The sequence below is a fragment of the Aotus nancymaae genome, unplaced genomic scaffold (assembly GCF_030222135.1).
Source record: "Aotus nancymaae isolate 86718 unplaced genomic scaffold, 86718_ANA_hifiasm-v0.15.2.pri h1tg000011l, whole genome shotgun sequence".
In the NCBI taxonomy this organism is placed as follows: domain Eukaryota; kingdom Metazoa; phylum Chordata; class Mammalia; order Primates; family Aotidae; genus Aotus; species Aotus nancymaae.
In genome coordinates, this window is record NW_026988422.1 from 31,265,766 (window position 1) to 31,281,788 (window position 16,023).

Sequence of the window (16,023 nt, forward strand, 5' to 3'; positions counted from 1 at the left end):
CATTAATTTTATTAATTGATTCATTCTTCCATATGTTCTCAGCTCTAGGATATGCAGTGAAGTAAACACAAAAACAAGAGTATGACAGTCTCAACCCTTGAGGATTTTATTATTAGAGAGGGAAGTAAAAAGGAAGCCTAACAGTCAACGCCATAGTAATTCTCCAAATGAAAAAATATCTAACATACGAAGTAGGGATTCAGAGAAGGGTCACTAGCAGTTACAACAGCTGGAGAATGTATCATGGAAGTAAATATTATAATTCAAACTGCCTAAAGAATTGCAGTTGATGGTGAAACGCTCTCTAAGATGTGTGGCCTCTTAAGTCCTCAGACTCTAGGTACTCTGCTCCAGCTGTCGTCTCCCTGAGTCAGAAGGCAATGGGAGACAAGGGGAATCTTCCGGGACCCCATTCTTTGACCTGTAATAGTTTTCTTCCCCTTCTCAATATTACTGTTCATTCGTTGATTGACATGTTCATTCATTTATTCATTCAAGAAACCTATTCCATGCCAGACCTGGAGTTACAGAGATAAATCAAAAAATATTTCCTAGATTTTCACACCAGGTTGCCACTGAGTTGGAGCTTCACAGAACAGAGACAAGCCCAAATCCCTAAAAATTGTTGTGTCCATCTTCAGGCACTTCATTTGTTAGTTGCCTGTTGATTCTTTGCTGCTTTTAGATTACCTGCTCACAGGGTCCTCCGACTTTCTCTCTGCTGCCCCCAATGTTCTGCTGTGGTTTTTTTTTTTTTTTTTTTTTCACAATCCGTTCATACCTTTACCTCTGGAGGTGAGGGTAAGTGAAGGTTCCTGACATTTCTAGTCAGCAGGGATGATGGTCAGAGAGAATATTTTATTGATCATGTGGAAGTAATCTAAACAGAAACAAACAAATAAAAGACCCTCTGCTTTGGTCTTGGTTAAAAGCAAAAAAACACTAGTTTGCAATGGTGTTTGATATGACTTATGAGGAAGAAATTCTATTATGTCAAATTTTCAAAAGCCTGTGCTACTGTGATAAAGATACTTACATTCCATAACCAGAGAGTTCAGTGAAAAGGGGCTGTTAAGAGACCAGGCAGTTGGGGGAAAGGTTTTATGTAATTTAAATTTACAGAGGGTTGGCCTCTCCTTGTGTTTACTGACAAGAAACAAGAAGCTTCAATATCAACTCCCCAGGAATATAACCTTTAACAGCAAAGCATTTGATCAGAAAGAGCTCAAAAAATTATTGTATTTTTCACGTAATCCTTAGAATGTTTGTGTAGGAAGATAATTTGTTTAGTTGAATTATAAATAAACTCACAACATTTTACTACTTAACTCATCCCTTTCTTTCTCTCTCATGTGGTCTTTTCTTTCAGTCAGAAGAACTTTAGACTCTCCTGGTTTTCCCCCTCCTCTCGCCTGGGCCTACTTTTTGTTTTTCTTAGCAAACCACAAGAAATAAGGGTCTGTAGTAGGCATTGCCCAGGGCCTTGTTTCTTTGCCAGTCCAGTTGTTGGGCATTTATATTCTGGAGACAGAGGCTGCCAGGGCACAGTTGGTATCCTATGATTTATACATTTCTGTGGGTGCTGAGACACAAGATCCAGCTGCATGTTGGCGTAGCTGTGTCCCAGATTTGGGCTGGGTCACCTTGGTCTTTTCACACTTCCTGGACAAACAGACCACCCTCCACACACCATTGGCTCCGGGTCTTGGAACCAAAGTGAAGCCAAAGATCAGAGTCTCCATGTCTTTATTCCCTCTCTCTTCATTTCTGGAAATGTCACAAGAAAGGAGAGAAATTCTGCTCGATTTCATGGGATTGTGAAGATGTTGTCACTTGGAGTTTAATGTAGATTAGTGGAAACCACAGCCCCTGAGCTTCCCACTTCTCCCTTTATCCCTCATCATGTCTCCTCTGAGCTTAAAGGAGTTTAGCCCCCAACTTGCCAGCTAGGAACTGGGGAATGGAATTTAATTTTCCTTGCACATCTACTGTGTGCCTTCAACTTCCCAACAACACTGACTTACATAACTTTCACAGCCAACCAAGGTATGTATTACATTTCCATTTCATGAACAAAGAGAACCCAGGAGGTTAAGTAACTTTCCCAAGGTTTTAGAGCTATTTGTGTGAAAGAGAGATCCCTTGAATCTAGATATAAAGTTCTGGCAATTTCTATGACCATATACAGCCAAAAGGAAGGAATAGGCCAATTCTCTTTCCTTCTCTACCTACCACTGTCTTTGTGAAAGGGTCAAGCAATGTTGGGAGGTAGGAGATTCCTCAGCTGTGTCCATGACCCAGGAGCCCCATTCCCCAGGCCCCCACCACATGTCACGAATCCAATCACTCCAGTGGTCAGCTTCAATTTTCAGCAGGTGCTGGGAGTTGGCTAGGGCTTGCCTGGCAGGGTCATGTGAAGGGAACAGCCCAGTCACTGTCACATCTTTAGCAGCCCGCTGTTAATCCCAGTGTCCTTAGGGCCAGAATCAGCCAGCATCCCAGACATTCCTCAGCTGAATCTTGCTCCCAGGGAGCACCAAACCTCTGATGAGGAGGGCAAGGGAGAGCCAGATACCCCAACCCACCACTGTGCTTTATCCACCGACAGGCTGGACCTGAGTTAGGAAGACCAGTGGCAAGAGTGTCCTCCAGCCGGACCCCTTCTGCCCTTTGCTTTCCCACAATGGGAGGGTGGGCCCTGCTAGCTCTGGGCGGGTTTCTCATGGGCTTTTCTGAAGCAGGTACTTCCTGGTGAAGCAGGTACTTCCTGGTGTGGGAATCCCCACACTCACAGGGGACCGTGAGATGTTGGGGATTTCTGCCTCTCAGAAGAGGGAGGTGATAAAGTTGGCTGGGACCCACAGGCTCCTCGGGCTCAGCTATATAACAAGTGGTGGGGCTTGCCTGCTGATGACAGGCTCTGTTGGCTTTGGAACAAGCTGAAAGAATTGATGTTAATATTTGTGAAGTAAGCAGAGGCCCTGGAACTCAAGGCACAGGCCAAGTACCCCTCAGGTAAAGCTGGGGCCAGAGTGAAACAAGCAAATGCAGGAAGTGCAGCGGACAAGTGGCCAGAGGACAGGTGTAAACCCCCAGAGAACTGATCAGAACGGATTGCAGAGAGCATGCCAGGCACCGTCACTTCTGGCACAGGCTCAAAGGGATTTGAAAGGATAGCGAAAGTTAAGACAGTCTGATGGTCAGTGAGTGCTCTATTAGGGTGGGATTTTGCATGTGGGAGAGGCCTTCTGATTGGTTTTTGAGTAAACTTGTCAAACTTTGATTGGTTTACTATGTATTGATAATAATACATAGGAGTTTTCCAGGCTGGGTGGGCCACATGGCTTTTCCAGTTTTCACTGAATTTGAAAATGTGGTCATCTGCTTTGGGTCTGAGTCTCGCATAAGCAATTCTCAACCCCGACTCTGGATCTTGGGCAAGACTGTTAACCTTTCCGGGCCTCCATTTCCTTGACTATAACAGGAAAGGGTTAAACTGTGTGACCATCTGGAAACCAACCCCAGGTGCTGAGAAAGCAGAGGTCCCTCCCAGGTGGCCCACCCCTTCCTCTTCCCTTCAGGCAGCAGGCTGCCCTTCTGCAATCAGTTTACTTCTGGAAGCCACTGCAGATACTCAGCCTAATTTGATTTTCCCTGTGTAAAGATATGGGTAGAGTGACAGAGAGGTTTCCTCCAGGCTCTGAAGGCCTCCAGGATCACTCTGGATGACAAATAGAATGTAATCAGTTGGTCAGTGTGCCTAAATCCTCTTGCCGTGGTGGTGATGTTTGCAGTTCAATTTTGTTTTTATAGAATATGGGATTTAGTGATTTGGTGAGAGACGGAGGTGTTTCTTTTGTAACCACGATATTGATGTGATATTTAGCCCCCATTTGAGTGTGGTTCTCTGTTGAGCACCATCCTCAGTGCATTAAATGGAAAGAAACTTCCCTCTTGAAGCTTCCGGTCTGAATCAACAAGCTGGTTCTTGTATGAAAGGTAGACAGACATACAGGCTAGTACAAGAAGGCCAAAAAGTTAATTTTTCCTTCCCATGAAGTTGCCATTGTGAGCAAACACCAGGAGACAGGTGAACAAAGAATTAGCAGTGGGAGTAGCACTCCTGTTCCAAATTCAGAGCCGTCAGTGGTTCAGAATTAGGTCTAGGAATGCCAAGGTCCTTCGCTGGCATCACCAGCTTACTCCTTTCCCCAGTGGATGTGAATAGAGAGAGGCAGGAAGGAGAGATTCTTTAATAGACAATTGCTGAACAGGAATTTTACATTTACTCTTCTTTTCTACATCCCAATTTTGTAGATGAAGAACCTGAGGCTCATTGCTTATGTGACTTGAGCAGGTTCATGCATCTTGTAAGTTGTAGAGATAGAGTCAAAACCAGGTCTTCTTGTTCTCTGTCATATAAACCACGTACACTGAATTACAGACTGAGCCTGATCTACGGTGAATCGTACTAATGTTCTGCTTTTGCCATGGGCACCAGAGGAGATACCTTTCTTTGTTGACACTAATCTCAAAGGCTAAATTATATCCCCCAAACTCATTTCCATTAATAACATATCAAAGATGTGTCATGCATTAATTTATCCAAAGTGATCTTGATTCTATTTACATTTCGGTGCCACCTTTTAATGTTACCATTTTCATAAATTAAGTATGCAATATATAAAGCCAGTCTTCATTTATTGATATGTTGATTTTCAACCCAAACTTCTTAGTCTGATATTCCAGCAATACTGGAACATTAACAGTTGATAATAGCTCTATGTGCTACCTCTCCAAGAAACAAATTTGCATTTTAACCTGCACCTTCAATGGCTGAACTTCAAAGGGTCACTGATGAATGCCACAGCAGGTTGGTGGGAATATAATTTTTTTTATGGATAATATTTGTGTGTGTGTGTGTGTGTGTGTGTGTGTGTGTGTGAAATCCTATCACATAAGTCACTACCCTATGGGTAAGGCCAGTCTTGACCTAAAATGAGGAATTCTGTAAAATTTCAAATGCAAATCACATTCTGTGTTTGATGTTAGAGAAAACCACAAATTGGAGGAGCAGAACTGTGCCTCTGGCCATTTCCTGGCACTGCAGAGGAACATCTTGCCCCTGGTCTCCGGTGGGTGATGTTCCTCTTCTGCTGCAGGCCCCTGCAATGTTGATGTGATTGCCTCAGAGCTCAGAAGTACAGAGCAGAATCATCCCCTGGAGGAGGAGTCCCTTCAGTGTAAGAAGTTCTTACAGAATTAATCCTCAAAGACTATGGGTAGACTCTGCTGGGTTTTTCCCTGGGTGTACCAGAAGAGATGAAGAGCCCTCAAATACAGGAAGGTGCTCTTTTCAGTGACAGTAGTTCTCCTGGACCCTGTGGCTAAGTATGCTCCCCCCTCTGCAGTAAGATCACAGCTAATCTGGAGAGGCAAGAGCTCTCACCAGGCAACTGAAAGAGAAAGTGTCCTGTGTGGATTGCAAAGGGAACCGGGATGCATTGCTGGAAATGAAGTGGCAGGTCATAAACTATCATAAACTCAGGAGGAGAGGATTTCCTTTTTGAGACACTCATCACAACTAGAGAGACTGCAGCTAAGAAAAATGCAATCTTTAGGGGAACTTGGACTCTTGAGGTATTTGAGCTATTCGGAGGAAATAGAAACTTGGAAGAAGAGATCTTTGTTCCACTATTCTTTGGCAGCCTCTTACCACCAGCCGCCATTACTCCAGATTCTCTCTGAGGATCCTGCCTCAGGAGAATGAGTTGACTGGACACCCCTGGGAACTCTGGGCAGCACCAGGCTAGAGAAGGGGCATGTCAAAGGTCACTTATTTGTGGCCTGGCCCTTTGAAGGCCAGATGTAAGAACCAATTTCTCACAGGTCCCATGTGAAACGCTTTTCATATTTATTTCCATCTGAGACTCACTTAGGCTAGGCAAATATCCCATGGGTCTCTATCTCTCCAGTGCTTTCTTGATCATGTAAAATAAGCTCTTTGGAATGAATAAAGAGAATGGTATTACTTTGGCTCGAGCACTAATGAGCACTTTCACTTTGTCATAGTGTAAATATTAAAGTTATAAGAGACAGCCCAGGGACCAACTAATTTTTTTTAAAGACCCAAAGTGCTTGCATAGTTTCTAAAATTCAACACTGAGGAACTATATCCTCATTCAGCACTGAGACTCCTTGGTTCCCTGAAACCAAAGTCTCCAGGTGGCTCCAGGAGCCAACCAGGATGGAGCTCCTTATAGCTCCATGCAATGTCAGAACTGGAAAACTTAGAAATCTTTCAGTCCACCCATCATTTTATGGGTGGTAGACTGAGATCCAGAGAGTGCTCAAATCTCCTAATTAACTATGAAGGGTTATGATTAAAATGCAAATCTGGGGCCCTTCAATTCTGTCCTCTTCTCACTCTACTTCTTACTGGGGCTTTCCCAGCAAGTGATTCCTTGGTTGGTAGAGCAGAAAATAACTTCAGTTTTTAGGATGACTTTATTCCCCTAAAGAGCATCTTTGCCACATCTTCTCCTTGTCCATTTCTAGGGGCTCTGAAGAGTTTACCTACTGGTAGATTTGTACCAGATACGCTGGTACAAATTATAGAAATATTTGCAATTATTCCATTTTATTCTGAATTTATTGATACAGCATTTCTTTTGTTTTATTGGCCATTTTTAAGGGAGAAGGAACCCAAGATTAATTGCTATAGCTATATGTCATGCTCGCCTTTGAACTCAACTCATTTTAATCCTTGTGACCTATTATAGTAGAAATGCTTGGTGTAACAGGTATTCAGGATTACTGAATCCACTTGAATTTTTTTGAGGACAGTGGCTAAATATAATTTACAATTCTGTGGTTGAGTTAGGCTGCTCCTTCTGTTCCCCAATGTTAGGCATTTTCTTTCACTAGGTCCTCTGGAAGGATTTAGAAACAAGGCATTATTGCACTTTTGAATAAAAATGGTTTGTCAAACAGATTACGTTTGTAGTTTGTGTTGGTGAACAAAAATAATCAAGAACTCTACCTGAAGTCTGAAACAAATTCAGAAAAAAATTAAAGGTACTTTTATTTTACATAGTAGGGAGTAGATTTTAGGAACTCCTTACTCCTAGGGTAGAGCATATGAATATGTGTTCTAGAGAGATTTAGACAAATTTACTTACATTAGCCAAATGACTTTAAGGGAAACTAGGAATGTTTTCAGGGCACATAACCTTGTAGTTAAAAGATACTTTTATTAGATCATTTTTTCTAATTATAAAAATATGTTCTCATTGAAGAAGAAATTGTGGTTTACATCTAATTATAAAAAGAAGAGGAAAAAGGAAATAATCTATAACCTCACTACCCAGAGACAATAATGATATCATTTTGGTATATTTCCTTTTAGTCTTTGGTCTTAAGTATATTTTCTTATATTGTTGAGGCCATATTGTATATTCAATTTTCTGTTAACTTTATTCCATTTATATTAGAGTAAGATATTTTTCCTCGTGTAATTTAGAACTCTTCAAAATCTGATTTTTAATGGTGGCATAGTATTCTACTGGGTAGATGTTGCTTAATTTGCTTAACTATTTCTCTAATGTTGGATAGTTAGGTTATTTCAAGTTACGTGAAAGTATGAAAAGTATTTAATAAACATTTTACTTATATAGAATCTGCTCAGAAGACCCTTTTAACGATAGATTTCCAACTACTGAGTCAAGAGGATGACCATTTTAAAAGCTCCTGATACCAAATACCAAATAATCTACTGTTATACTGTATCAGTTTGCAATCAGAGCAGTAATAAATGTAATTTTTTTTGAAACAGTGTCTTGCACTGTCACTGGGGCTAGAGTGCAGTGGCACGATCTCGGCTCACTGCAACCTCCACCTCCGGGGCTCAAGTGATTCTCCTGCCTCAGTTTCCTGAGTAGCTGGGATTACAGGCACACAACACCACTCCCGGATAATTTTTTGTGTTTTTAGTAGAGATGGGGTTTCACTATGTTGGCCAGACTGGTCTCGAACTCCTGACCTCATGATCTGCCTGCCTTGGCCTCCCAAAGTGCTGGGATTATAGCTGTGAGCCACCACACCTGGCCAATACACTTTTAATATATTAAGCATATTAACATTTGACTGTTATACAGCTCACCTACATTTTTAATTTAATTTTTTTTTTCTACTAAGTTGGTATTGATTTTTATTTTATTTTATTTTTCTCTTTTTTTTATTGCATTTTAGGTTTTGGGATACATGTGAAGAACATGCAAGATTGTTGCATAGGTGCACACATGGCAGCGTGATGTGCTGCCTTCCTCCTCACCACCTATATCTGGCATTTCTCCCCATGCTATCTCTCCCCAACTCCCCACCCCCCACTGTCCCTCCCCTATTTCCCCTCTACAGACCCCAGTGTGTGATGCTCCTCTCCCTGTGTCCATGTGTTCTCATTGTTCAACACCTACCTATAAGTGAGAACATGTGGTGTTTGATTTTTCTGTTCTTGTGTCAGTTTGCTGAGAATGATGGTTTCCAGGTTCATCCATGTCCCTACAAAGGACATGAACTCATCGTTTTTGATGGCTGCATAGTATTCCATGATGTATATGTGCCACATTTTCCCTGTCCAGTCTATCATTGATGGGCATTTGGGTTGGTTCCACATCTTTGCTATTGTAAACAGTGCTGCAATGAACATTCGTGTGCATGTGTCCTTATAGTAGAATGATTTATAATCCTTTGGATATATACCCAGTAATGGGATTGCTGGGTCAAAAGGAATTTCTATGTCTAGGTCCTTGAGGAATTGCCACACTGTCTTCCACAATGGTTGAACTAATTTACACTCCCACCAACAGTGTAAAAGTGTTCCTATTTCTCCACATCCTCTCCAGCATCTGTTGTCTCCAGATTTTTTAATGATCACCATTCTAACTGGCATGGGGTGGTATCTCAATGTAGTTTTGATTTGCATTTCTCTAATGACCAGTGATGATGAGCATTTTTTTCATATGCTTGTTGGCCTCATATATGTCTTCTTTTGTAAAGTGTCTCTTCATGTCCTTTGCCCACTTTTGAATGGGCTTGTTTTTTTCTTGTAAATCTGTTTTAGTTCTTTGTAGATTCTGGATATCAGCCCTTTGTCAGATGGGTAGATTGCAAAAATTTTTTCCCATTCTGTTGGTTGCCAATTCACTCTAATGACTGTTTCTTTTGCTGTACAGAAGCTGTGGAGTTTGATTAGGTCCCATTTGTCTATTTTGGCTTTTGTTGCCAATGTTTTCGGTGTTTTGGTCATGAAGTCCTTGCCTATGCCTATGTCCTGAATGGTTTTGCCTAGGTTTTCTTCTAGGGTTTTTATGGTGTTAGGTCTTATGTTTAAGTCTTTAATACATCTGGAGTTAATTTTAGTGTAAGGTGTCAGGAAGGGGTCCAGTTTCTGCTTTCTGCACATGGCTAGCCAGTTTTCCCAACACCATTTATTAAATAGGGACTCCTTTCCCCATTACTTGTTTTTGTTAGGTTTGTCAAAGATTGGATGGTTGTAGATGTGTGGTGTTGCCTCCGAGGCCTCTGTTCTGTTCCATTGGTCTATATCTCTGTTTTGGTACCAGTACCATGCTGTTTTGATTACTGTAGCCTTGTAGTATAGTTTGAAGTCCAACAGTGTGATGCCTCCCACTTTGTTTTTTTTTTGTTTTTTTGGTTTTTTTTTTTTGCTTAGAATTGACTTGGCTATGTGGGCTCTCTTTTGATTCCATATGAAGTTTAAGGTGATTTTTTCCAGTTCTGCGAAGAAGGTCATTGATAGCTTGATGGGGATAGCATATTGAATCTGTAAATTACTTTGGACAGTATGGCCATTTTCACAATATTGATTCTTCCTAACCACGAACATGGAATGTTTCTTCATCTGTTTGTGTCCTCTCTTATTTCGTTGAGCAGTGGTTTGTAGTTCTCCTTGAAGAGGTCCTTTACATCCTTTGTTAGTTGTATTCCCAGGTATTTTATTCTCTTTGTGGCAATTGTGAATGGCAGTTCGTTCTTGATGTGGCTCTCTTTAATTCTGTTATTGGTGTATAGGAATGCTCGTGATTTTTGCACATTGATTTTGTATCCTGAGACTTTGCTGAAGTTGCTTATCAGTTTCAGGAGATTTTGGGCTGAGACGATGGGGTCTTCTAGATATACAATCATGTCATCTGCAAATAGAGACAATTTGACTTCCTCCTTTCCTATTTGAATACCCTTTATTTCTTTTTCTTGCCTGATTGCTCTGGCTAGAACTTCCAATACTATATTTAATAGGAGTGGTGAGAGAGGGCATCCTTGTCAGTGCCAGATTTCAAAGGTAATGCTTCCAGTTTTTGCCCATTCAGTATGATATTAGCTATAGGTTTGTCATAATAGCTTTTATTATTTTAAGATACGTTCCATCAATACCTAATTTATTGAGGGTTTTTAGCATAAAGGGCTGTTGAATTTTGTCAAAGGCCTTCTCTGCATTGGGATAATCATGTTGTTTTTGTCTTTGGTTCTGTTTATGTGGTGAATTACATTTATAGACTTGTGTCTGTTGAACCAGCCTTTCATCCCTGGGATGAAGCCTACTTGATCATGGTGGATAAGGTTTTTGATGTGCTGTTGCAATAGGTTTGCCAGTATTTTATTGAAGATTTTTGCATCCATGTTCATCATGGCTATTGGCCTGAAGTTTTCTTTTCTTGCTGAGTCTCTGCCAGGTTTTGGTATCAGGATGATGTTGGTCTCATAAAATGATTTGAGAAGGATCCCCTCTTTTTGGATTGTTTGGAATAGTTTCATAAGGAATGGTACCAGCTCCTCTTTGTATGTCTGGTGGAATTCGGCTGTGAATCTGTCTGGACCTGGGCTTTTTTTGGGTGGTAGGCTCTTAATTGCTGCCTCGACTTCAGACCTTGTTATTGGTCTATTCATGGTTTCGGCTTCTTCCTGGTTTAGACTTGGGAGGATGCAAGTGTCCAGGAATTTATCCATTTCCTCCAGGTTTACTAGTTTAAGTGCATAGAGATGTTTGCAATAATCTCTGATGATGGTTTGTATTTTTGTGGAATCTGTGGTGATTACCCCTTTATCATTTTTTATTGCATCTATTTGATTATTCTCTCTTTTCTTTTTTATTAATCTGGCTAGTAGTCTATTTTGTTGATCTTTTCGAAAAACCAGCTCCTGGATTTACTGATTTTTTTGAAGGCTTTTTTGTGTCTCTATCTCCTTCAGTTCTGCCCTGATCTTAGTATTTCTTGCCTTCTGCTAGGTTTTGAGTCTTTTTGGTCTTGCTCATCTAGCTCTTTCAATGTTGACGATACAGTGTCGATTTTAGATCTCTCCTTGCTTCTCATGTGGGCATTTATTGCTATGTATTTTCCTCTAGAGACTGCTTTAAATGTGTCCCAGAGATTCTGATATGTTGTGTCTTCATTCTCGTTGGTTTCGAAGAACATCTTTATTTCTGCCTTCATTTCATTGTTTATCCAGTCAACATTCAAGAGCCAGTTGTTCAGTTTCCATGAAGCTGTGTGGTTCTGAGTTAGTTTCTGAATTCTGAGTTCTAACTTTATTGCACTGTGGTCTGAGAGACTGTTTGTTATGATTTCCATTCTTTTGCATTTGCTGAGGAGTGATTTACTTCCAATTACGTGGTCAATTTTAGAGTAGATGTGATGTGGTGCTGAGAAGAATATATATTCTGCGGATTTGGGGTGGAGAGTTCTGTAAACGTCCATTAGGTTTGCTTGGTCCAGGTCTGAGTTCAAGTCCTGGATATCCTTGTTAATTTTCTGTCTGGTTGATCTGTCTAATATTGACAATGGGGTGTTAAAGTCTCCCACTATTATTGTGTGGGAGTCTAAGTCTCTTTGTAAGTCATTAAGAACTTGCTTTATGTATCTGGGTGCTCCTGTATTGGGTGCGTATATATTTAGGATCATTAGCTCTTCTTGTTGCATTGATCCTTTTACCATTATGTAATGTCTTTCTTTGTCTCTTTTGATCTTTGTTGGTTTAATGTCTATTTTATCAGAGATGAGAATTGCAACTCCTGCTTTTTTTTTTGCTCTCCATTTGCTTGATAAGTCTTCCTCCATCCCTTTATTTTGAGCCTTTGTGTGTCCTTGCCTGTGAGATGGGTTTCCTGGATACAGCACACTGATGGGTTTTGGCTTTTTATCCAATTTGCCAGTCTTTGTCTTTTGATTGGGGCATTTAGCCCATTTGCATTTAGGGTTAATATTGTTATGTGTGAATTTGATCCTGCCATTTTGATGCTAGCTGGCTGTTTTGCCCATTAGTTGATGCAGTTTCTTCATTGTGTTGATGCTCTTTACCATTTGCTATGTTTTTGGAGTGGCTGGTACTGGTTGTTCCTTTCTATGTTTAGTGCCTCTTTCAGGAGCTCTTGTAAAGCAGGCCTGGTGGTGATGAAATCTCTGAGTACTTGCTTGTTCGTAAAGGATTTTATTTTTCCTTCGCTTATGAAGCTTAGTTTGGCTGGATATGAAATTCTGGGTTGAAATTTTTTTTCTTTAAGGATGTTGTATATTGGCCCCCACTCTCTTCTGGCTTGTAGGGTTTCTGCTGAGAGATCTCCTGTGAGTCTGATGGGCTTCCCTTTGTGGGTAACCCAAACTTTCTCTCTGGCTGCCCTTAGCATTTTCTCCTTCATTTCAACCCTGGTGAATCTGACGATTATGTGCCTTGGGGTTGCTCTTCTTGAGGAATATCTTTGTGGTGTTCTCTGTATTTCCTGGACTTGAATATTGGCCTGCCTTGCTAGGTTGGGGAAGTTCTCCTGGATAATATCCTGAAGAGTATTTTCCAGCTTGGATTCATTCTCTCCTTCACATTCAGGTACACCTATCAAATGTAGATTACGTCTTTTCACATAGTCCCATATTTCTTGTTGACTTTGTTCATTCCTTTTTACCCTTTTTTCTCTAATCTTGCCTTCTCATTTTATTTCATTGAGTTGATCTTCAACCTCTGATATCCTTTCTTCTGCTTGGTCAATTCGGCTGTTGAAACTTGTGTATGCTTCACAAAGTTCTCATGTTGTGTTTTTCAGCTCCATCAATTCACTTATATTCCTCTCTAAGTTGTTTACTCTCATTAGCATTTCATCATATATTTTTTCAAGGTTCTTAGTTTCTTTGCATTGGGTTAGAACACGTTCTTTTAGCTCACAGAAGTTTCTTATTACCCACCTTCTGAAGCCTGATTCTGTCATTTCATCACCTCATTCTCCACCCAGCCTTGTTCCCTTGCTGGTGAGGAGTAGTGATCCCTTGTAGGAGGAGAGGTGTTCTGGTTTCGGGTGTTTTCATCCTTTTTGTGCTGGTTTCTTCCCATCTTTGTGTATTTATCCACCTGTCACCTTTGTAGTTGTTGACTTTCAGATTGGGTCTCTGAGTGGATGTCCAGTTTGTTAATGATGAAGTTATTTCCTTCTGTTTCTTAGTTTTCCTTCAATCAGTCAGGCCCCTCTGCTGTAGGACTGCTGAGGCCCATTCCAGGCCCTGCTTGCCTGGGGATCACCTGCAGCGGCTGCAGAACAATAAGGGTTGCTGCCAGTTTCTTCTTCTGCTATCTTTTTCCCTAAAGGATACCAACCTGATGTCAGTCTGAGCTCTCCTTTATAAGGTGACTCTTTGGATATATGGGGGTCAGGGAGCTGCTTGAGGAGACAGTCTGTCCTTTATAGGAGCTCAAGTGCTGAGCTGTGAGCTCTGTTGTTCATTCAGAGCTGCTGGGCAGGTATGTTTAAGTCTGCTGCAGCAGAACTCATAACCCCCACTCTTTTTTTCCCAGGTGCTCTGTCCTGGGGAGTTAGGGCTTTATTTATGAGTTTCTGTTGTGCTTCTGGCTTTTTTCAGGGCTTCCCTGCCCAGTGAGGAGTCAGCCTAGTCACTGTCTGCCCGCAGAGGCTTTGCTGAGCTGTTGTGGGCTCCACCCAACTGCTGTGTGAAATTCCCTGCAGTCCTGTTTATACGGGTATAGTTAGAACTGCCTTGGCAACGGCGGCCCACCTCTGTAGCGGCGGACTCTCTGTGTAATGGTGGGCTGCCTCGGCAATGGTGGGCTGCCTTAGCAATGGTGGACTACCTCTGTAGTGGTGGAGTGCCTCAGTAATGGTGGATGCCCCTCCCTCACAGAGCTGGATGGTCCTGGGTTCAGCTGTGCTTGCTGTGAAACTCTCAACCCAGAGCATTTCCAATTGCTGTTTTTTTGTGTGGGGATGGGACCAGCCGAGCCTGATCACCTGGCTCCCTGCCTTAGAGCTTTTTTTTTTTTTTTAGTTGAACAGTCGACTGTCTCCTAGGTGTTCCAGTTGCCTGTTGAAAAGGCGCTGGGATCTGTGTGATTTCCTGTGTGGTGACCCACTGCGCCTGCGCTGGCTGAAACAGCCGCGCTGAGATTCATGGCACTTTTTTGCCTGGGACTTTCCTGGCCTGGCTCCCTGTTTCAGTCCCCTTTTGTATCAGTTCAATGGGTGACTCTGTCTTCCCAAAGCTACAATCACCAGCTAAAACGGTGCCTAGAACTGTGTATTTTGTACGGAGAACTGCCGCGCCGGGGTGTTGGCCAAAACAGCAGCTCCGGCCAAAACATCCCCACTGGCCAAAACAGCCATGCTGGGGCACTGGCCAAAACAGCTGCACAGGCCGAAACAGCCATGCTGGCGACCCATGGGGCTCCTCTGCCTGGGAATCTCATGGTCTGTGGGCAATAAAAATCCGTCTGGAAATGCGGCATCCACTCACCTTCCGCACTTTTGCTGAGAGCTGCATTCCTGAGCTGCTCCTGATCAGCCATCTTGGATCCGTCTGGTATTGATTTTTAAATTCAAACATTTTTAGATATTCAGGAATCTTTTAACTTCATTCACTCAAACTTACATATACTACATATCCCTGGAATTTTGTTTACTGTCTTTACACTTAGAAATTGATTTTTTATCCTGCTGTCGAGGAAGAGGACAACATTTAGATATGAAAGGAATAGCTGGTGGAAAGACTTGGTTTGCGGCTTGGATTTGATTATTAGTTGCTTTGATCGCTAGGTGTCTCCTCTATTACCATGCTTTAGGAACCCCCTTGGTACAACAAATAGAACCATTTTTCTCAGTGTGATAAGGCTTCTCACAAGGCTGAGAAGGTAGAGAATCTGTAGGCCAATAGTGAGAGATTGCGTGTTTTTCTAATTAAATTCATGCAGAAAGGGAGGAGACACAATGCTTTCTACTTCCATAAGAAAAATAATCAAAGTTCCAACTTGACTCTGGTATTATGTGTCTAAAGAAGTAATAATCCCCAGGAGGACAGTGTCAGCACTTCCAGAGGAGAGAGATGTTAAAACTGAATGCAGGTAAAATCCAATCAACAGAGAGGTGATTTTTGTTGGGAGGTTGGGATTTTCATGGTGGTTATTTAGATTTAAAGAAAAATGTACAACCCTCTCAAGCCATTTAACTTTCTATGTTCTCAGCAAGCAAATTTATTATCAGCAATTTGGCTTTTAAAGTGTCATAATATGGGCACAGTGGCTCATGCCTGTAATCCCAGCACCTTGGGAGGCTAGGGTAGGTGGATCATGAGGTCAGGAGATCGAGACCATTCTGGCTAACAGGGTGTAACCCTGTCTCTACTAAACAAACAAACAAACAAACAAACAAACAAACAAACAAACTGTCATGATAATAAGGAGGAGAAGGGAGAGACCAGAAGAGCAAATGCTCTGGCATTCGAGGTTAAGCCTGAATCTTGTCTCAATTTAGATAGCGAAAACTGCTGATGGACTAATCCCCTCTGGGTTTACTAAGAACATTCACCTTCTTGATCATACAGACAAGGACCAATTACTCAACCAAGTACTGGCATGAAGAGGTTCCTCTAGCCATCAGCAAAGCCTACTACCACCCCAAAGCCATTTGGAAAACAAGTTTTTTTGTTTTTAAGTGAAGGGAAAATAATATTAATG

General features: G+C 41.7%; 1 long non-coding RNA gene and 1 gene segment (V, D, J or C); one reads left to right on the forward strand and one right to left on the reverse strand.

Moving 5' to 3' along the window:
* Positions 1–7,333, forward strand: part of LOC105726892 (uncharacterized) — a 105,303-nt gene extending 97,970 nt beyond the window's left edge. Inside the window, exons 3-5 of the long non-coding RNA XR_010342030.1 lie at positions 4,318–4,370; positions 4,737–4,873; positions 5,053–7,333. This is a non-coding gene — a long non-coding RNA (uncharacterized LOC105726892). The remainder of the gene's footprint in view (positions 1–4,317; positions 4,371–4,736; positions 4,874–5,052) is intronic.
* The window catches only part of LOC105726735 (T cell receptor alpha chain constant-like), a 334,902-nt gene that overhangs the window by 164,923 nt on the left and 153,956 nt on the right, over positions 1–16,023 (reverse strand).